Genomic DNA, 23,626 nt, shown 5'->3' on the forward strand with positions numbered 1-23,626 from the left:
TCTATCGAGATATATCCAAGTTTAGACAAACTTAAGACATTCTTTTATACACATAGATAATATATAGACCATCCATGAATTTATGGGGTCATAAAGGATAGAGGAGAGTCCTAGAAATGTTCTAGAGGTGCCCAAGAGCCCTTGGATCAAAGAAGCATCAATCCCATGGCCTAGATTGCATCTCCACCTCTATATATTGAGGGGAAACCCTATTTTTGGGGAAAGCCACCCAAAGCCATGAAAATCCTCCTCCTTGGCAGCCGCAAAGAGGGGGAGAAGCTCCCCAAGATTAGCACCATGGCCAAGGAAGAAGAAGGGGCAAGGGGCCTCCGCTCCCTAGGGCAGCCGCTGCCCTAGGAGGGGCGCCAGGCCACCGACCCGGTGCATCGACCCCGCCTCTCCCCCATGGGGAGGCTCTTCTCCATCACCATATACAACAACTCTCGATCACCGCCCACTGTAATCTCTTGGCAAACATGATATATGATGCAATATATTATTTTCCCAAGATCTATTGTATCTCTATGTTGATGTTTGAGTAGTGACATGTTCATGGTAATTATGATATAGTTTGTAGTTGTTTGATACAAGTATATGTTATATTCTATGATAATCTTGTTGTACTAACATATGAATGCACACATATGCTGGGGATGCACAAGGTTATCAGCGTTGCATGTTGATAGGATGAGGGATAGCCGGAGTTTGACAGAAACTGAATCCCAAGTATTAGAGATACATGATTTATTAATTCATGGTTAATCAACGGAGGTATTATCATGGGGATCTTAGATCTAAATTTCGTGGTTGAACTTTATGTATTAACAATTCCCTTGTTTGCTCTTAATTAGCCTTAGGGATATGAATGATCGGAATATGAATGATCAGAATAGCTTGAACCCTGAAGAGGAGATCAATCAGTTGGCCCATGCACATTATAACCTTGGGGATGGCCTAATTAATTTAATCCAACATTATCCTTCCGGTGAAGAACTTGCTTTAGAGGTTGCTTCTTTTGTTGATCAAGTTGTAAATGATGCCATAGATGGCAACATAAAACCTCCTTCGATTATGTGGCTGATCCTTTGGATGATGAGGTCGTGGAGGATAGTTCTGAGGACCAAAATCTTTTCCTTCTTGGAGAAATTGAGATGGTGCCACTAGCTCACTTGCAGCTGCAACTTGGAAGGGTGCAAACTTTCTTTTTCCGCGTGCCATTTGACAAGCAATTTCTTGGAAGAGGGCCTCAAGCTTTGGGACAAATATTTTGCTCCTCATTCTTCCTTCAAGAAAAATGAAAAGAATACTAGAGAACTTGAAATTACAGTAAGTTGGTTCAATTTGGTAACTCTTATGCTCATGACTCTGGAAAATTTTGATTTGGAAAAGGATTTTCTTTCATCACAACTTTGGGATATTATCAAGCAACCAATAGTGAATGAGCAAACTCTTACTTTCATTATTCTTGATCAATGTGTTGTTACTCAGGCTCCCTCGTGTAAGATTTCTCTTCTGTCTGAAAATGGGGTTAAGGTGCCCACTGAGGAAGGTTTTATCACTCCAAAGAGAAAAGGAAGGGATGGAAATTTACCTCTAGTTGAATCAGAGGTAAGGAGCTCTAGTTTGCTATTGTTAAATGATGGATTCAAGCAGCATGCAAATTGCACTAATAAAAATTGTTTATCTTGTAATGCTACCCCTCCTATCATAAATACTAAGATTGTTAACAATTTACGGGTCTTTTATTTTATATTTAGTTCCTATTTTTGCTGAGTGTATCCGTACTGCTATTACGGTATTGCGTAGTTACAGAGACATTGTGGAACTGAGATCTCTCGATATTAATATACTTTTTATCAGAAAAATGCAATAAAGAATTATTTGTAGGAGCACCAGTTGGATTACCGTCGCGTCGTCCACTCGCCTCCGCTACCCAACAAACACAGCCTGCCATGGCGCCAACTCCACTTCCCCTTTGGGTCCTCGGTTTATAGATTGGTGGTGGAACACACCATTGCATGTGGATGCTGATCTCCTTCCACAAGTTGTCAGGCTACAAGACACCATTTAGACAATATCCTCCTGGTGTGAGACCGACACTAGCAGATGGGGAGCTGACATACTTGCGCAAGCTTGCACACCCTTTGCCGACACATTTTTCCCTAGGTGAGTATGGTATTAGTTCCCATATTTTGCTCATGGTATTCAAGTAAACTGGAAGTTCTAGAGAGGTGTGCTTTTACGGGATGATTAAGTGTTAACTGCCTCCACACTCTACATTCTTATTATGTTATGCATGTGTCACTTTAAAGTTTCATAAGAAACATCGTAGAATCACAACTATGTCTGAACTAATATATTTGGCAAGCAAAAATACAAAACTACAGGGTTTGGCTGCTGCTATTCTAAAGCTTTGGGAAAAGAGCCTTATAGCAAAGATTACAGTGAAAGTGGGTATCCAGAATACCAGTATTGCGAAAATGGTGTGGAATCTTAAGGCAAGTACTATTCCACATGAAATCTTGTTTTGCTACTTGTTGTGCATGTAAGAGTTGTTAGCATAGAACCACCACTTGTGAGCTAAATCTTCATTTTGATACCACTTTGTGTTGCGGGATCAAAAAAAACTACCAGATTTTGCCGAGGTTTTCTCAAATAGCACTAAACTGTCTCTGAACGCGAATTAACACGATTTTTGGCAAGACTGGCCCACTGTCACATGGCAAGAGTTTGACGGATGCCGTTGACGGTGCGTGGGTCCCACCCACTTGTGGTTGTTTAACGTTGCGATTGGGAGGATGCTGCTTCAGTCGCGACCGTTCTCCCCACTCTCAGATCTCTCTCTCTCTCTCTCTCTCTCTCTCTCTCTCTCTCTCTCTCTCTCTCTGACGGAGCTGCGTCGCCGGAGCTGCGCCGCTGTGGATCCACGGCCATCGCCATTAGCGCCACCATGCCAAGCTGGAACGATGGCGAGAGCTCGATGGAGCAGCTAGATGTAAGCTCGGCCAGCTCAATCTCTCTCATTTTCTTCGATCTAGGGTTCCAATTTGGGGATTTTTTTGGTTTCTTCGATTTAGCTCAGTTAAAGGTTGTTTTTTTTTGCAAATGTTTTTCATTTAGGAGCTGGCGGACATGGTCTATGCTCCTGACACCTGCGACACCTGCGAGGACATTACATTTGTAGGATTAGCTGTTGGCGGACCTTGTTGCCGCGTGCACAATTTGGAACCGAACAGATGCATGGCGTTTGAAGGGAAGAACACCGGCATGAGATTCTACATGTGCTCTGTCGGTCATGTAAGCTTATGCCTCTGCTCTGTCCCATGGTTCCATTTGCTCATTGTAATATATGTTGAATTTGCAACATTTTTTCATTGAACTATGTGATGTGTTATAGTGGATAGATGTTGAATTTGCATTATTGATATGAACTGCAAATATATGTAACATGTTTGTATGCTAAGAACTCAACGCACATGTCCCTGGATGTACATAATTTATATGTGTTGGGTTATGATATATTTATATGAACTAGCACATATAATGGATGATTTATTGATATGAATTAGCACATATATTTGCAGCAGGTGTTTAACTGTGGGTGTGTGGCCTGGGTTGATCAAGAGTGGCCAACAACTCTTCAGAACTCACTTGGAAGGTTGTGGTCAATGTACCATGAGTTCAGCAATACAAGAATAGATGAGAAGATCCAGAATGCAAGATTGGTGCATGAGTTGGTTGAGGAGAGGAACAAGTTTAAGAAGAACTACCACTCACTGATGGATGATGTGGATAAATTCATGAAAGATACAGAGAAAAGAGTGATGGAAGAAATTTTGAAGAAGATAAATGAGGAGAAGAGCCAGATTTTTTATTTGAACATGACTGAACTTGAAGCCGAGGTTACAGAACTGAATTCTGCACTGTTTGTCATGAAGGAGGAGAAGCACCAATGGGAGAAGGAAAAAGAGGAGCTCAAAGAGGAGAAGTGATGCGTGCAGTTGACACACGTCCGTTGGGAACCCCAATAGGAAGGTGTGATGCAGACGGTAGCGAGTTTTCCCTCAGAAAGAAACCAAGGTTTATCGAACCAGGAGGAGCCAAGAAGCACGTTGAAGGTTGATGGTGGCGGAATGTAATGCGGCGCAACACCAGGGATTCCGGCGCCAACGTGGAACCTGCACAACACAACCAAAGTACTTTGCTCCAACGAAACAGTGAGGTTGTCAATCTCGCCGGCTTGCTGTAACAAAGGATTAACCGTATTGTGTGGAAGATGATTGTTTGCAGAAAACAGTAAAGAACAATTGCAGTAGATTGTATGCGATGTAAAGAATAGGACCGGGGTCCACAGTTCACTAGAGGTGTCTCTCCCATAAGATAAAAGCATGTTGGGTGAACAAATTACAGTCGGGCAATTGACAAATAGAGAGGGCATAACAATGCACATACATGATATGATAAATATAGTGAGATTTAATTGGGCATTACGACAAAGTACATAGACCGCTATCCAGCATGCATCTATGCCTAAAAAGTCCACCTTCAGGTTATCATCCGAACCCCTTCCAAGTATTAAGTTGCAAAACAACGGACAATTGCATTAAGTATGGTGCGTAATATAATCAATAACTACATCCTTAGACATAGCATCAATGTTTTATCCCTAGTGGCAACAGCACATCCACAACCTTAGAACTTTCTCGTCACTCGTCCCGCATTTAATGGAGGCATGAACCCACTATCGAGCATAAATACTCCCTCTTGGAGTTAAGAGCAAAAACTTGGCCGAGCCTCTACTAATAACGGAGAGCATGCAAGATCATAAACAACACATAGGTAATAACTTGATAATCACCATAACATAGTATTCTCTATCCATCGGATCCCGAAAAACACAACATATAGTATTACAGATAGATGATCTTGATCATGTTAGGCAGCTCACAAGATCCAACAATGAAGCACATGAGGAGAAGACGACCATCTAGCTACTGCTATGGACCCATAGTCCAGGGGTGAACTACTCACTCATCACTTCGGAGGCGATCATGGCGATGAAGAGTCCTCCGGGAGATGATTCCCCTCTCCGGCAGGGTGCCGGAGGTGATCTCCAGAATCCCCCGAGATGGGATTGGCGGCGGCGGCGTCTCAGTAAGGTTTTCCGTATCGTGGCTCTCGGTACTGGGGGTTTCGCGACGAAGGCTTTAAGTAGGCGGAAGGGCAGGTCAGGAGGCGACGCGAGGGGCCCACACAACAGGGCCGCGCGGCCAGGAGGTGGGCCGCGCCGCCCTGGCGTGTCGCCGCCTCGTCGCCTCACTTCGTATCTCTTTCGGTCTTCTGGAAGCTTCGTGGCAAAATAGGACCCTGGGCGTTGATTTCGTCCAATTCCGAGAATATTTCCTTTGTAGGATTTCTGAAACCAAAAACAGCGAGAAAACAGACAAGCGGCTCTTCGGCATCTCGTTAATAGGTTAGTGCCAGAAAATGCATAAATATGACATAAAGTATGCATAAAACATGTAGATATCATCAATAATGTGGCATAAAACATAAGAAATTATCGATACGTCGGAGACGTATCAGCATCCCCAAGCTTAGTTCTGCTCGTCCCGAGCGAGTAAACGATAACAAAGATAATTTCTGGAGTGACATGCCATCATAACCTTGATCATACTATTGTAAGAATATGTAATGAATGCAGCGATCAAAACAATGGTAATGACATGAGTAAACAAATGAATCATAAAGCAAAGACTTTTCATGAATAGTACTTCAAGACAAGCATCAATAAGTCTTGCATAAGAGTTAACTCATAAAGCAATAAATCAAAGTAAAGGTATTGAAGCAACACAAAGGAAGATTAAGTTTCAGCGGTTGCTTTCAACTTATAACATGTATATCTCATGGATAGTGTCAATGTAAAGTAATATAACAAGTGCAATATGCAAGTATGTAGGAATCAATGCACAGTTCACACAAGTGTTTGCTTCTTGAGGTGGAGAGAGATAGGTGAACTGGCTCAACATAAAAGTAAAAGAAAGGTCCTTCAAACAGGAAAGCATAAATTGCTATATTTGTGCTAGAGCTTTTATTTTGAAAACATGAAACAATTTTGTCAACGGTAGTAATAAAGCATATGAGTTATGTAAATTATATCTTACAAGTTGCAAGCCTCATGCATAGTATACTAATAGTGCCCGCACCTTGTCCTAATTAGCTTGGACTACCGGATCATCGCAATACACATGTTTTAACCAAGTGTCACAAAGGGGTACCTCCATGCCGCCTGTACAAAGGTCTAAGGAGAAAGCTCGCATTTTGGATTTCTCGCTTTTGATTATTCTCAACTTAGACATCCATACCGGAACAACATGGACAACAGATAATGGACTCCTCTTTAATGCATAAGCATGTAGCAACAATTAGTGTTCTCATATGAGATTGAGGATATATGTCCAAAACTGAAACTTCCACCATGATTCATGGCTTTAGTTAGCGGCCCAATGTTCTTCTCTAACAATATGCATGCTCTAACCATTAAAGTGGTAGATCTCTCTTACTTCAGACAAGACGGACATGCATAGCAACTCACATGATATTCAACAAAGAGTAGTTGATGGTGTCCCCAGAAACATGGTTATCGCACAACAAGCAACTTAATAAGAGATAAAGTGCATAAGTACATATTCAATACCACAATAGTTTTCAAGGCTACTTTGTCCCATGAGCTATATATTGCAAAGGCGAATGATGGAAATTTTAAAGGTAGAACTCAAGCAATTTACTTTGGAATGGCGGAGAAATACCATGTAGTAGGTATGTATGGTGGACACAAATGGCATAGTGGTTGGCTCAAGGATTTTGGATGCATGAGAAGTATTCCCTCTCGATACAAGGTTTAGGCTAGCAAGGTTATTTGAAACAAACACAAGGATGAACCGGTGCAGCAAAACTCACATAAAAGACATATTGAAAACATTATAAGACTCTACACCGTCTTCCTTGTTGTTCAAAACTCAATACTAGAAATTATCTAGACTTTAGAGAGACCAAATATGCAAACCAAATTTTAGCAAGCCCTTCGTATTTCTTCATTAATGGGTGCAAAGTATATGATGCAAGAGCTTAAACATGAGCACAACAATTGCCAAGTATCACATTATCCAAGACTTTTTAGAATTACTACATGTAGCATTTCCCGATTCCAACCATATAACAATTTAACGAAGAAGATTCAACCTTCGCCTTGAATATTATGAGTAAAGCCTAAGGACATATTTGTCCATATGCAACAGCGGAGCGTGTCTCTCTCCCACACAATGAATGCTAGGATCCATTTTATTCAAACAAAAACAAAAACAAAAACAAACAGACGCTCCAAGCAAAGTACATAAGATGTGACTGAATAAAAATATAGTTTCAGGGGAGGAACCTGATAATGTTGTCGATGAAGAAGGGGATGCCTTGGGCATCCCCAAGCTTAGACGCTTGAGTCTTCTTAAAATATGCAGGGGTGAACCACGGGGGCATCCCCAAGCTTAGAGCTTTCACTCTCCTTGATCATATTGCATCATTTCCCTCTCTTGATCCTTGAAAACTTCCTCCACACCAAACTCAAAACAACTCATTAGAGGGTTAGTGCACAATAAAAATTAACATGTTCAGAGGTGACATAATCATTCTTAACACTTCTGGACATTGCATAAAGCTACTGGACATTAATGGATCAAAGAAATTCATCCAACATAGCAAAAGAGGCAATGCGAAATAAAAGGCAGAATCTGTCAAAACAGAACAGTTCGTAAAGACGAATTTTAAAATGGCACCAGACTTGCTCAAATGAAAATGCTCAAATTGAATGAAAGTTGCGCACATATCTGAGGATCACGCACGTAAATTGGCATATTTTTCTGAGCTACCTACAGAGAATTAGGCCCAGATTCGTGACAGAAAAGAAATCTGTAACTGCGCAGTAATCCAAATCTAGTATGAACCTTACTATCAAAGACTTTACTTGGCACAACAAAACACAAAACTAAGATAAGGAGAGGTTGCTACAGTAGTGAACAACTTCCAAGACTCAAATATAAAACAAAGTACTGTAGTAAAAACATGGGTTGTCTCTCATAAGCGCTTTTCTTTAACGCCTTTCAGCTAGGCGCAGAAAGTGTAAATCAAGTATTATCAAGAGATGAAGCATCAACATCATAATTTGCTCTAATAATAGAATCATAAGGTAACTTCATTCTTTTTCTAGGGAAGTGTTCCATACCTTTCTTGAGAGGAAATTGATATTTAATATTACCTTCCTTCATATCAATAGTAGCACAAACGGTTCGAAGAAAAGGTCTTCCCAATATAATGGGGCAAGATGCATTGCATTCAATATCCAAGACAACAAAATCAACGGGGACAAGGTTATTGTTAACCATAATATGAACATTATCAACTCTACCCAAAGGTTTCTTTTTAGCATTATCAGCGAGATTACCATCCAAATAACAATTTTTCAATGGTGGCAAGTCAAGCATATCATAGACTTTCTTTGGCATAACAGAAATACTTGCACCAAGATCACATAAAGCATTACAATCAAAATCATTGACCCTCATTTTAATGATGGGCTCCCAACCATCTTCTAACTTCCTAGGAATAGAGGTTTCAAGTTTTAGTTTCTCTTCTCTAGCTTTTATGAGAGCATTTGTAATATGTTTTGTAAAGGCCAAATTTATAGCACTAGCATTAGGACTCTTAGCAAGTTTTTGTAAGAACTTTATAACTTCAGAGATGTGACAATCATCAAAATCTAAATCATTATGAGCTACAGCAATGGGATCATTGTCCCCAAGGTTGGAAAAAATTTCAGCAGTTTTATCACAAGCAATTTCAGCAGTTTTAGAAATTTCAGGCAGTTTTGTACGCTTTGCACTAGGAGCAGAAACATTGCCAACACCAATTATTTTACCATTGATAGTAGGAGGTGCATCAACATGTGAGGAATCAACATTACTTGTGGTGGTAATAGTCCAAACTTTAGCTACATTATTCTCTTTAGCTAGTTTTTCATTTTCTTCTCTATCCCACCTAGCACGCAATTCAGCCATTAATCTTATATTCTCATTAATTCTAACTTGGATGGCATTTGCTGTAGTAGTAATCTTATTATCAATATCCTTATTAGGCATAACTTTCAATTTTAAAAGATCAACATCAGAGGCAAGTCTATCAACTCTAGAAGCAAGAATATCAATTTTATCAAGCTTTTCCTCAACAGATTTGTTAAAAGCAGTTTGTGTACTAATAAATTCTTTAAGCATGGCTTCAAGACCAGGGGTACACTCCTATTATTGTTGTAAGAATTCCCATAAGAATTAGCATAACCATTACCATTAGCAGAAGAATATGGCCTATAGTTATTACCAGAATTGTTCCTATAAGCATTGTTGTTGAAATTATTGTTTTTAATGAAATTCACATCAACATTTTCTTCTTGAGCAACCAATGAAGCTAAAGGAACATTATTTGGATCAACATTAGATCTACCATTCACAAGCATAGACATAATCACATCAATCTTATCACTCAAGGAGGAGGTTTCTTCAACGGAATTTACCTTCTTACCTTGTGGAGCTCTTTCCGTGTGCCATTCAGAGTAATTTATCATCATATCATCAAGAAGCTTTGTAGCCGCCCCCAAAGTGATGGACATAAAGGTACCTCCAGCAGCTGAATCCAATAAATTCCGCGAAGAAAAATTTAGTCCCGCATAGAAGGTTTGGATGATCATCCAAGTAGTCGATCCATGGGTTGGGCAATTCTTTACCAAAGATTTCATTCTCTCCCATGCTTGAGCAACATGTTCATTATCTAATTGCTTGAAATTCATTATGCTACTTCTCAAAGATATAATTTTAGCGGGAGGATAATATCTACCAATAAAAGCATCCTTACATTTAGTCCATGAATCAATACTATTCTTAGGCAGAGATAGCAACCAATCTTTAGCTCTTCCTCTTAAGGAGATAGGAAACAATTTTAATTTTATAATATCACCATCTACATCTTTATACTTTTGCATTTCACACAATTCAACAAAATTATTGAGATGGGCAGCAGCATCATCGGAACTAACACCGAGAAAATTGCTCTCGCATAACAAGATTCGAGTAAAGCGGGTTTAATTTCAAAGAATTCTGCTGTAGTAGCAGGTGGAGCAATAGGTGTGCATAAGAAATCATTATTATTTGTGGTTGTGAAGTCACACAACTTAGTATTTTCAGGGGTAGCCATTTTAGCAGTAGTAAATAAAGCAAACTAGATAAAGTAAATGCAAGTAACTAATTTTTTTGTGTTTTTGATATAGAGTGCAAGACGAGTAAATAAAGTAAAGCTAGCAACTAATTTTTTTGTGTTTTGATATAAGTGCAGCAAACAAAGTAGTAAATAAAATAAAGCAAGACAAAAACAAAGTAAAGAGATTGGATTGTGGAGACTCCCCTTGCAGCGTGTCTTGATCTCCCCGGCAACGGCGCCAGAAAAAGAGCTTGATGCGTGCAGTTGACACACACGTCCGTTGGGAACCCCAAGAGGAAGGTGTGATGCAGACAGTAGCGAGTTTTCCCTCAGAAAGAAACCAAGGTTTATCGAACCAGGAGGAGCCAAGAAGCACGTTGAAGGTTGATGGTGGCGGAATGTAATGCGGCGCAACACCGGGGATTCCGGCGCCAACGTGGAACCTGCACAACACAACCAAAGTACTTTGCCCCAACGAAACAGTGAGGTTGTCAATCTCACCGGCTTGCTGTAACAAAGGATTAATCGTATTGTGTGGAAGATGATTGTTTGCAGAAAACAGTAAAGAACAATTGCAGTAGATTGTATGCGATGTAAAGAATAGGACCGGGGTCCACAGTTCACTAGAGGTGTCTCTCCCATAAGATAAAAGCATGTTGGGTGAACAAATTACAGTCGGGCAATTGACAAATAGAGAGGGCATAACAATGCACATACATGATATGATAAATATAGTGAGATTTAATTGGGCATTACGACAAAGTACATAGACCGCTATCCAGCATGCATCTATGCCTAAAAAGTCCACCTTCGGGTTATCATCCGAACCCCTTCCGGTATTAAGTTGCAAAACAACCAGACAATTGCATTAAGTATGGTGCGTAATGTAATCAATAACTACATCCTTAGACATAGCATCAATGTTTTATCCCTAGTGGCAACAGCACATCCACAACCTTAGAACTTTCTGTCACTGTCCCAGATTTAATGGAGGCATGAACCCACTATCGAGCATAAATACTCCCTCTTGGAGTTAAGAGCAAAAACTTGGCCGAGCCTCTACTAATAACGGAGAGCATGCAAGATCATAAACAACACATAGGTAATAACTTGATAATCACCATAACATAGTATTCTCTATCCATCGGATCCCGACAAACACAACATATAGTATTACATATAGATGATCTTGATCATGTTAGGCAGCTCACAAGATCCAACAATGAAGCACATGAGGAGAAGACGACCATCTAGCTACTGCTATGGACCCATAGTCCAGGGGTGAACTACTCACTCATCACTCCGGAGGCGATCATGGCGATGAAGAGTCCTCCGGGAGATGATTCCCCTCTCCGGCAGGGTGCCGGAGGAGATCTCCAGAATCCCCCGAGACGGGATTGGCGGCGGCGGCGTCTCAGTAAGGTTTTCCGTATCGTGGCTCTCGGTACTGGGGGTTTCGCGACGAAGGCTTTAAGTAGGCGGAAGGGCAGGTGAGGAGGCGATGCGAGAGGCCCACACAACAGGGCCGCGCGGCTAGGAGGTGGGCCGCGCCGCCCTGGCGTGTCGCCGCCTCGTCACCTCACTTCGTATCCCTTTCGGTCTTCTGGAAGCTTCGTGGCAAAATAGGACCCTGGGCGTTGATTTCGTCCAATTCCGAGAATATTTCCTTTGTAGGATTTCTGAAACCAAAAACAGCAGAAAACAACAACTGGCTCTTTGGCATCTCGTTAATAGGTTAGTGCCGAAAAATGCATAAATATGACATAAAGTATGCATAAAACATGTAGATATCATCAATAATGCGGCATGGAACATAAGAAATTATCAATACGTCGGAGACGTATAAGAAGCAACTGTGGGAGAAGGAAAAGGAGGAGCTCAAAGAGGAGAAGAATAAGTGGGCTAAGGAAAAAAAGAGGAGCTCATAGAGGAGAAAGGTAAGCTGAAAGAGGACAAGAGGAAGTTAGAGTACACACTGTATGACCTTCTGAAAGTTGCTCATGAAAACAAATACAAGCTTCTGAAGATCAAGGAGATTGTTGGAGAACTGTAATATGGTGTTGTAATCCTAGTAGTGTTGAAGCTATATGTGTTGAACTATGTTGTTGTAATCCTTAATTAGAACCATTATGTGGTAATCCTTAATTAGAACAAGTATTGAACTATGTTGTACTCCTTAGGTGGTGAACTATGTTGCTAAATTTTTAACCATCATCTAATTGTGTTTGTAATGTTTAATGTTTATATGCTCATAGACTTTTAAATTGGAAACCTACGTGGTAGTCGAGAACCACGATAGTATCTATTTTAGAACCCTAGTGGTTGTCGAGAAACCCTAAGGGTATCTATTTTAGAACCCTAGTGGTTGTCGAGAACCCCGAGGGTATCTATTTTAGAACCCTAGTGGTTGTCGAGAACCCCGAGGGTATCTATTTTAGAACCCTAGTTGTTGTCGAGAACCCCAAGGGTATCTATTTTAGAACCCTAGTAGTTGTCGAGAACCCCGAAGGTATCTATTTTAGAACCCTAGTGGTTGTCGAGAACCCCGAGGGTATCTATTTTAGAACCCTAGTGGTTGTCGAGAACCCCGAAGGTATCTATTTTAGAACCCTAGTGGTTGTCGAGAACCCCGAGGGTATCTAAAATAGCTAAGTGGTTGTCGACAACTTCGAGAGTTCTAAATTGTAAACCTTAGTGGTTGTCGACAACCGCGAGAGTTTTAAATTGGAAACCTAAGTGGTTGTCGACAACCGCGAGAGTTTTAAATTGGAAACCTCAGTGGTTGTCGGCAACCTCGAGAGTTTTAAATTGGAAACCTAAGTGGTTGTCGGCAACATCGACAGTTTTAAATTGGAAACCTAAGTGGTTATCGAAAACCTCGACTATTTTAAATTAGATCCCTAAGTGGTTCTCGACAACCTCAACAGTTCTAAATTTGAAACCTAAGTGGTTGTTGACAACCTCGACATTTCTGAAATGCAAAGAAACCAAGTGTTAATCCAGCACATAGACATATTCTGGACCAAATTCAACCTGACATAGTCTTACACACCAAATTCAAAGTGGCATAGTCTTACAACACGAAATTTTAACTGACATAGTCTGGACCAAATTTCAACTGACATAGTCTGGACCAAATTCAACCTGACATAGGTTTTACACACCAAATTCACTTTTTGTACGCATCATGCTTGCCAACATTGAGATATCCTTCCATTCTTGTTGTCATCTTGTGTTGCATACCATATCTTGTAGTTGCTGGTGCTGCAGTAGACCTTGGTGCAGAGAAAGGAGCTCTTGATGGAGGGGCCCTTGTAGTTGGAGCTGCTGGAGCACTGGTAGCTGGAGCTGCTGGAGGAGCTCTTGTAGCTGCTGGAGGAGTTCTTGCAGGTGCTGCTGGAGGAGCACTGGCAGCAGGAGCTGTTGGTGCAGATGTGGGGGAGCACTCACTGTGCCTGCTTGGCTGCAATGACAAACCAAATTCATGTTAAAGCAAGGAGCACTGTTGTTTACAAGAAAAACCAAATTCATGTTAAAGGAAGGAGCAGTCTTGTTTGCAACTAATTTACCTGGCCTGCCAAAGTGGTTGTGTACAATCGGTGTATCTATGGCCCACTAGCTTGCAATTGCTGCAAGTGATAGAGGCCATCCTAGATGAATCTCTGGGAGCTGGAACCTCAAATTTTCCTTTCCTTCTGACAGTTTGCTTCCTTCCAGGTTTATCTCTAAACACTGGTGGGTCAATGTCTCGTGTATCTGTCCTAGTTCAATCTTCAGGTCTAGGAACAGGGTAGACAGTATATGAGAAATCCTTCTTGTACATTGGTTTTTTTAAAAGTCATGCACATAGTCCTCTGGGTGCTGTGACAGCTTCAATATTGCAGCCACTGCATGACTGCATGGAACACCTGTGAGATCCCATTTTCTACAGCCACATGTTTTAGCTCTTAGATCAACAGCCACAACTCTACCACTTCCACTAGTGACTTGCCATAGACCTTCCTCAGCAAGCTTGGCACTGCACTCGCTGGACCACCTTTTTGCCTCCTCTAGCTTCTCAACATAGAATGGAGTAATTTCCCATCTTGCTGTTTCTGCCTTGTCCCTGGCTCCACTGTATTTGACCATCAGTTTGTTCCTTATTCCTTCAAGCATAGTCCTTATTGGTTTGTTCCTCACATTCAAGATCATTCTATTGAATACTTCACTGATATTGCTGACAACTAGATCAGTCTTGCAGTTACTGTCAAATAGATACGTACCTAGCCCAAGTTTCAGCTGGTATCTGCACTAGCCAATTGTATGCCCCCTCACAATCAGCTTTGAGAGCTTCCATTGCGAGATCAAATCCACTCTTGGTGTAGGAGTAGCTTGCTGCATCCATGTATTTTTTGAGCTCTGGTCCTCTGAACCCAGCTGACTGGAAGTTGGCATAGATATGCCTAAGACAGTATCTTTGGGGGGAGTTGGGGAATACTTGAGATATAGCTTTGAGTAGACCCTACCAAAAGCAAAAAAAAAAAGGAAGTATATGTTACTACATGGACTACATGCAATAGTTGAAAATGAAATAACAATGGTTGCTAGAAGGATTACCTTCTGTCTGTCTGAAATTATTGTATAATTTCCAAATTGGCCACCTTCCCCTATGCAATATTTAAGTTGTGTCAAAACCCACAACCAGCTGGCTGTGTCCTCCTTGTCCACTACACCAAATGCAATAGGGAATATATTGTTGTACCCATCCCTCCCTGTTGCAGCCATAATTTGATGTCCAGTTGTCAATTTGATGAAGCAACCATCAACACCTACAATTAAACAGAGTGATAAGCACTAGGAAGCAAACATTATGACATAGAGCAGTAGAAAGCAAGCAATTTAGCAGTAGGAAGCAAGCATTATGACATAGAGCAGTAGGAAGCAAGCATTACCTATGAAAGACCTACATCCATAAAGAGCCAATGAAATCTGGGGTTAGGGCTTGGATGCTCCACCAGCTGCTTAGTTGTCACAATGCATCTACTGCCTAGATTTGTATCAAGAATAGCCTGCAAGTAGTCTCTAATTCTTGTGTACTGTTCCTTCTGATCTCCCATTACAAGATCAAATGCTTTTCTCGTTGCCCTATAGGCTTTACTCCTTGGCACTTCCACTCCAAATCTTAACTTGGCATTGTCAATAAGAGTGTCAACAGTGGTATTTGGATCTGTCGTAACAGCGTGCTCAGATTGACAAACCAGCCAATAAATTGATACTTTGGTTTTATCTCCAACAGGTAGACAAGTGTGTACATTGTTGAATTTCTAATGCAAAAGGTTGACTCGTGTGCAACTTCTGAGGCTGTCAGATAGAATTTATAGCCATGCTCCCTTCCTTCCTCATTTCACAATATTTCTATCAGCACAGTTTCTGTGGTACTCATAGTTCCTCAGTTGTGCAATATGATAATTCCTCAAAGCAACTCTGAATTCATACACATTTTTTAAACATAACTTGATGCAAAACTGGAAATGAGCATCTGCCATGTAGGGATCATAGCAGATCCTCTTCTTCATCTTCTTTAACTTTCTCTTCTTTCCACTTGCAAGAGGTACTTTCTTCACATCACCATCATTGTTGTGGGTATACTTCATGGGTGTACCATCGACAGTCCCTAGATCCGGCAAGCCCGGGTGGCCCACAGATGGTGATGAGGCATGTGGCCCATCGGGCGGCCCGATTCGTCGTTGATCATGAAGGAAGAAGTCCAGCCCGAGGATCAGTAAGCCGGATCCGTACCGACATTAGGAGTAACCCGGATCTGTGGAGGCCCATGAGGAACCCGGATCCAGTACGACGTATATGGAAGGCGGATCCGTGACGTGCACGGCAAGATATTGTACCGTAGTTAGGCAACTTGTATTCCGGCTAGGACTCTCCATGTAAACCCTAGATCCGTGCGCCTTTATAAGCCGGATCCCGGGAGCCCTAGAGGCACAACCTAAACTCATTGTAACAACGCGAAAGCGCCCAGATAATTCCAGACAAGCAGCAGTAGGCCCTGTCATCGTGCGGGTGTTCCGAAGCTGGGTAACTCGCGTACCACCGTCCCGTGTGCACTCCGCCCTATGGCCCCTACTTCTTCTCCCCTCGTGAGGATCCCTCCTCCGGGGTACCGTCGATTAAGCAACGACGGCTGGCGCCCACCGTGGGGCCTGCGGCGTCCGGAGGCCGGAACCGGGAGGGTTCCGCCATGGGAAGCTACGACGACACCATCGCCGTGGGGCGTGTCCTTTACGCCGGAAATCTGCCGATCGTCCCTCCGGATGAGTGTTGGATTCCGGCTAAAACCGACCCCGTCAAGCTCTCCATCGTCCCGGCTTGGCGGCATACACATCTTCATCGGGGAAACCGTCGGTTCCGACGGAAACCCACCGGTAAGTAGCGCCGACGCGACCGCCGCCGAGCAGGACGCGAGCCGCGAAGATCCGATCTGAGACGCAGGAACTTCCTAGCGAAGATTCCGCCTTAGATCTGAAAAAATCAAAGCCCACCCAATCCGCCCCTGAGCAGAAGTAACGGTGGAAGACCAATGCAGATCCGCCTGGGTCTCCCAGGTGTTAGAGAAGCAAAGGTGTCACTTCGTACACTTCTTGGCCCATACCGCCGGAACCGCCCCTCATGAAGCCGGAGCTGGTCCCTAGCAGGTCGAGGCCCCGGAAAACAACGCTGCTCCGGATCAGCAAGAGGCTGTCGGAGAAAGCGAAACTCCGGCTGAAGAGTCGATTTTGGGAAATCTAAGCCCAATCTCCGGAGACACCCAGTCCATGGACACTGCAGAGTTTGATCGTAAGGTGATGGAACTCGGATACGGTGAACAGCCTGAAGTCGATTCCGTCCAGCCAAAGCAGGTACTTGCAACTGTAGCGGCGCTCGGAGAAGACGGATCAGAAGCGGCAGGCACTCAATCCGACCCCCAGCCATCCCACCACGGATCTCCGATGTCACGGGAGCGGCCCCGAGTGGATTCTTCCTCGGAGAGCCTCCTGTCGCCTGAAGAGATAGTCGCACAAGCACGCATGGATTTGGTCGCAAAGTCAGACGTCCTCAACAAGCCAATAACCCCTGGCGACGCCGCAGATCCGGAGGCTTTAGAGGCCACCAGAAAGGAGATGCTGGCCACAGCCAAAAAGTTTGCCAACACCGCAGCTGCTATATTGGATGAGAGGGAAGAAGCGGCACAGATCATGGATCGCTTTGAAAGACAGGATCGCGAAATCACCGCAACGCTCGAGCAAGTCAAGAGTATGAGAAAGGAGTGGGAGGTGAAAATGACCTACGCACAGGCGGAGGCTGATAGAATCATCAGAGAAGCAATACCTCCCCGCAGGATCAACTTCGCAACCCCTGCCGAGCAGCAGCCGCTCGCCACCCCAAAGGACAATATGGCGAAAGCTGCAGAAATTCTGAAGAAAGGTGACGAGGAGATTGACATCAATTACTTACGCACGCTCGTCGCTTCAGCGGTTAAACAGCAGAGCAAGGCAGACACTTCGCGCAAGTTGGAATCTAACCCGGAGCGTCTCCACTGCGCAGAAGGACGCCCGCAACAATCGCCATCGAGATGACGAGTCGCGAACCGGATCCTCGGAACGCAGAAGGAGAGCCAGGGAACACCCAAATCCGATCCCCGTACCATCAAAGACGCCACCGTCAGATCCGAGAAAGGGAAAAGATGCAATGTACTCTGGACGAGACAAGTACCGCAACGCCTCTCCTCCGCCTAATGGTTACCCGCGTCCCCGTCGTCGCCGTAGTCCAGCCGGAAACACCAGGCCTCAAGGGCACGGTGGAATTGTTATCCGCGACATCGTGATGCCCTCCGGAAACCGGAACAGGGAGCGCACGCCGGAACCTCGCCAGAATCAGAACAACGATCGTGAGCCCGACCCTAGAAGGAGCCGGAATGAGGAGCGCGACCCGGAGCCCCGCCGGAGCCGGAACGACCAGGGCAGCCAGCGTCACGGCGAAGGCAGCCACAGGAGCCGGAGCCAGCACCGGGAGGGCCGGGGAGAATCCGAGGCGGAAGCAAGAGGTCGGATCGGCCCCCTCGCAGGTCTCCTCACCACCACCTAGCGGTGGCGGCGGAGGTGGAGGCGGAGGCGGTGGCCGGAGATCTCGCTCTCGCTCACGGTCCCCCGTCACGGCTCGCGCGACGCGCGGGAACGCCTCAACGAATACGAACCGACTACATCGGACCGAAGTGCTTTGGCAGGATGATTCGAGAGGAACCAAAGCCAAGGAGCTCCCTCAAGCTACCCGGAAACTTGAAGCATTATGATGGCACCGAAAGGCCGGATACCTGGATTGAGGATTACTATAATGCAGTAACCTTTGCCGGAGGAACCCCTAATATCGCCTGCCGCATGCTCCAGTTGTACCTTGTAGGACCAGCCCGGATCTGGCTCAGTGACCTCGAGAAAAACTCTATCTTTTGCTGGTTCGACCTGAAGACCGCTTTTGAGAAACACTTCAGAGGCACCTACAAAAGACCTGCCACGGCAAGCGACTTACAAGCTTGTATCCAGAAGAAGGGAGAATCCTCAAGAAACTTCCTCACACGATGGTTGGCATGCAGGAACGAGTGCGAAAACGTCGACCACACCACTCGCCATGTACGCCTTCATTGGTGGACTGCGAGAGGAGGATTGCTGAGGCATAAGCTTACATGTTTGGCTAACGCCAACAAACTGACTTTGGACGAGATGATCTCCATTGCCAGTGATCACACTGCTGCCGATGACGACGCAGGCGGTGATATCGCAGCTACAGCAATCCCCCTGCACCAACAAAAGAAGAACCGTGATAACGGTAACAGCAGCGGCCACAAACGCAAAAACCCTGATGACCAGAAGAGTGGCGGATCCGACATGGTCGCCATGGCGTTCCAACGCGGAGGTTCAGGAGGCGGAAGAGGACGCGGCCGCGGAGGCAGAGCCGGCAGGGGTCAGCAGCATGGCACTGAGGTCATTGCTGGCGGATCCCGCGCCCCGCAAACCTACGAGGAGTACAGAGACATGCCCTGCCTAGCCCACTTGGATCCGGCTACAGGGAAGTCCACTCACACCAACCGCAACTGCAAGTGGGTCAACGACCTAAAGAACGACCCGGATGCAGGATACAAGCGAGCCCGGAAGCACCGCCCACGCGGCAAAGGAGGCAAGGGCAAGAACAAGGACAAGGAGGAGGACAGTTCCGAGGCGATGGACGAGGATGATAACTCGCCGGATCCCAAAGCCGGATCCGCGAGTAAATCCAACCCCTTCGAGAACAAGAGCGTGGGGGCTTACCACACCTTCCTCGGAACCCCCACAGTCCGTGCTACAAAATCAGCTACCCGGATCCTGAACGCCACAGTTCCGGCCGTGCCGCAGTATGTCAGGTGGTCGGAAGTTCCGTGCACATTTGACAGGGAGGATCATCCCGCCATTGTGCCAAAAGAATACTACGCCTTGGTTGTGAGTCCCCGCATAGACGGGTATGACTTCTCCAAGTGCCTCATGGATGGCGGAGCCAGCTTGAACATCATGTACCTGGAGACTCTGGAGCGGATGAACCTCACCAAGGAACGGCTCAAACACAGTAACACTGAGTTTCACGGCGTGGTTCCGGGTAAAAAGGCGAACTCCCTCGGCAGCATCACACTTCCCGTGGCTTTCGGTGATGTTCATAATTTCCGCGAAGAAAAGATCACGTTTGAAGTTGTGCCCTTCAAGAGCTCCTACCACGTCATCTTCGGCAGGCCCACCTACCACAAGTTCCACGCAAGAGCGTGCTATATCTACAACAAGCTCAAGATGCCGGGTCCCAACGGTATGATTACCATATCCGGAGACTACAAAAAGGCTCACGAGTGTGAGTTGGGCGAAGCCGCCTTCGCAGAGTCTGTCATATCCGGAGAAGAGCTGAAAGGCTACAGAGCCGCGGTGGATCCGACTGAGATGCAAACCACCAAGAAGCAGATCTCCGAACAGAAAAACTCCTTCGGGGCCGCGATAGAGACCAAGAAAGTCAACTTCAAGGAAGATGACCCTAGCAAGCAAGTCTCGATCGGAGCCAACATGGACCCCAAATAGGAAGACGCGCTCGTCGAGTTCCTCCGCGCTAACATGGATATCTTCGCATGGCAACCTTCTGACATGTCCGGAGTACCTAGGGAACTCGCCGAGCACTACCTCAACATAAATCCAGGGGCTAAACCGGTGAAGCAAGCTATGCGACGCTTTGGAGATAAGAAGCGCCGCGCCATAGGAATGGAACTAGCAAAGTTACAAGAAGCAGGTTTTGTAATAGAAGTTATTCACACCGAGTGGGTCGCGAATCCCGTCCTTGTACCCAAAAAGAACACTGAAATACTAAGAATGTGCATCGATTACTCTGGCTTGAACAAGCATTGCCCGAAGGATCCGTTCCCCTTGCCGCGCATTGACCAAGTCATTGATTCGACGGCGGGGCGGAACTTCGTGTTTTCTTGATGCGTATTCGGGTACCATCAGATCCGGATGAAGGAATCCGACCAAAAGGCGACTTCATTCATTACCCCGTTTGGTACTTACTGCTATGTTACTATGCCTTTTGGTTTGAAAAACGCAGGCGCCACCTACCAACGTACGATGCAGCGGTGCTTGAAGGACCAAATTGGCCGGAACGTGCACGCCTACGTCGACGACATCGCGGTCATGACCCGGAAAGGATCCGACTTGATCAGCAACCTCACGTAAACCTTTGAGAATCTCCGTCGGTACAAGATGATGTTGAATCCGCCGAAGTGCGTCTTTGGCGTGCCAGCCGGAAAACTCCTTGGCTTCATAGTCTCTCACGGAGGCATTGAGGTTAACCCGGAAAAGATCAAGGCAATCCTGTGTATCAAACGGCCAACTTGTCTCAAAGATGTGCAACGACTAACCTGGTTGTGTCGCGAGCAATCGTAGGTTTGTTAGCCGTCTTGGCGAGAAGGCGCTACCTCTGTACAAGTTGTTGAAGAAAACAGACAAATTTGTCTGGGACGACGCAGCTGACGCAGCTCTTCAAGGGCTGAAGGAAATACTTACGGCCCCACCTATCTTGGCAGCCCCAGCAGAGTCAGAGCCAATGCTCCTTTATCTGGCAGCTACCAACAAAGTCATCAGCCTCGTCATCGTGGTGGAGCGAAAGGAAGAAGGTCATGAGTATGACGTCCAAAGACCTGTCTACTACATAAGCGAGGTGCTGACGGAGTCAAAGCAAAGGTACCCTCACTTTCAGAAGCAAGCTTATGGAGTCTTCCTAGGCAGCCGGAAGCTGAGACACTACTTCCAAGAGCACCCAGTAACAGTTGTGAGCAAGGCTCCGCTGTCAACAATTCTCAACAACGCTGACGCAACAGGACGGACGGCTAAATGGGGCATTGAATTATCCGCCTTTGACATCGCTTACAAGCCAAGGACTGCGGTCAAATCCCAAGTCTTGGCAGATTTTGTTGCAGATTGGACAGAAGCTCCGGATGCAAGTCTGGAGCCGGAACCAGAGACATGGGTTATGCACTTCGATGGATCCAAGCAGCATCAAGGCTCAGGAGCCGGAGTCACCCTGAAGTCCCCTACCGGAGAAGAGCTGCAGTATGTTCTGCAGATCCACTTCGAAGCTACAAACAACATGGAGGAGTACGAGGCTCTACTACACGGACTGCGCATCGCTAAGGAAATAGGGATCAAGCACATCATCTGTTGCGGAGATTCCGACCTCGTGGCACAGCAAGTAGCCGGAACTTGGAACGCCAGAAATTCCGTCATGGCGGCTTACAGAGACGAAGTTGACGAGATCGCCAAGTGCTTTCTAGGATACGAAGTCAAGTATGTCCGGAGAGACGACAATACAGCGGCTGATATGCTATCCAAGCTCGGATCCGGCAGAAAGCCAATTCCGCTCGGAATTTTCCTAGAGCATCTCCGGATACCCTCGGTGAAGGGCGCTAACCCGGAAAACCCGAAGTGGCGGTGTCTCCGGCCGCAGAGGTATTGGCTACCATTCCGGCTTGGACACAGCCTTTCTCGGACTACCTCATCGATCAGAAGTTGCCGGAGGACGAGGTCCTCGCGCGTCAGATCATCAGACGAGCACGATCCTACACAATTGTTGATGGACAGCTCTACAAACGAAGCGCAACAGGGGTGTTTCTTAAATGCGTCTCCAATCAAGATGGCATTGAAATCCTCAGAGAGATCCACGCAGGGGACTGCGGGCACCATGCCGCTCCCAGGTCACTCGTTGCAAAAGCTTTTCGGCTAGGCTTTTATTGGCTCACAGCTAAAGAAGATGCCGACAAGATAGTCAAGACCTGCCGAGGTTGTCGATACTACGCTACTCAACCAAACGCTCCAGCCCAAGAGCTGAAGACCATACCTATCACCTGGCCATTTGCGGTCTGGGGGCTCGATATGGTTGGTAAGTTTAAAAGATCATCTCCTGGCGGTTTTGAATACCTATTGGTCGCTGTTGACAAGTTCAGCAAGTGGATCGAGGCAAAGCCAGTGAGAAAAGCCGACGGTGCTACGGCACTAAAATTTGTCTGCAGCCTCGTAATGAGATTCGGCATCCCACACAGCATAATCACAGATAATGGCACAAACTTCGCTCAGGGAGAATTAAAGGATTATTGTGAGACAATGGGGATTCGATTGGACCTTGCATCTGTGGCTCACCCACAATCCAATGGTCAAGTTGAAAGAGCTAACGGTCTAATATTATCAGGAATCAAGCCACGCCTTGAAGAACCGCTGCGACGAGCAGCCGGAGCTTGGGCCGACGAACTAGACGCTGTCTTGTGGAGTTTGCGAACTACCCCTAACAGGTCAACAGGGTTTACCCCATTCTTCCTGGTATACGGATCCGAAGCCGTGATTCCCTCCGACATCATCCACGATTCACCGCGAGTTTCCGCCTATAATGAAGAAACAGCTGACGAGGCCAGACAGCTATCTGTGGACCTGATCGAAGAAGCTCGGAATCTAGCTGACCAGCGCTCCGCCATCTACCAGCAAAAGCTCCGACGTTATCACAGTCGTCGAGTCCGGAATCGCTCCTTCATGGCAGGAGACCTGGTCCTCCGCCTTCGACAGGTGAAAGACCATAAGTTGCAATCTCCATGGGAAGGACCCTTCGTCGTTAGCAAAGTGCTTCATAACGGGTCGTACTACCTTGTTGATTTCCGCGAGCTGAGGGATAGACCTGCTAACTGGCGCCGGAAACGCAAGCGTGAGGATCCGGATGACATCTACGATGAAACAGATCGCCATTGGAATATCGCACAGCT

The 23,626-nt window shown here is 45.5% G+C and overlaps 1 pseudogene; it reads left to right on the forward strand.

Moving 5' to 3' along the window:
* Positions 1-405: 405 nt before the first annotated feature.
* The window catches only part of LOC124649879, a 31,186-nt pseudogene continuing 7,965 nt past the window's right edge, over positions 406-23,626 (forward strand).

Source organism: Lolium rigidum, chromosome 1, assembly GCF_022539505.1.
Source record: "Lolium rigidum isolate FL_2022 chromosome 1, APGP_CSIRO_Lrig_0.1, whole genome shotgun sequence".
Taxonomy (NCBI): domain Eukaryota; kingdom Viridiplantae; phylum Streptophyta; class Magnoliopsida; order Poales; family Poaceae; genus Lolium; species Lolium rigidum.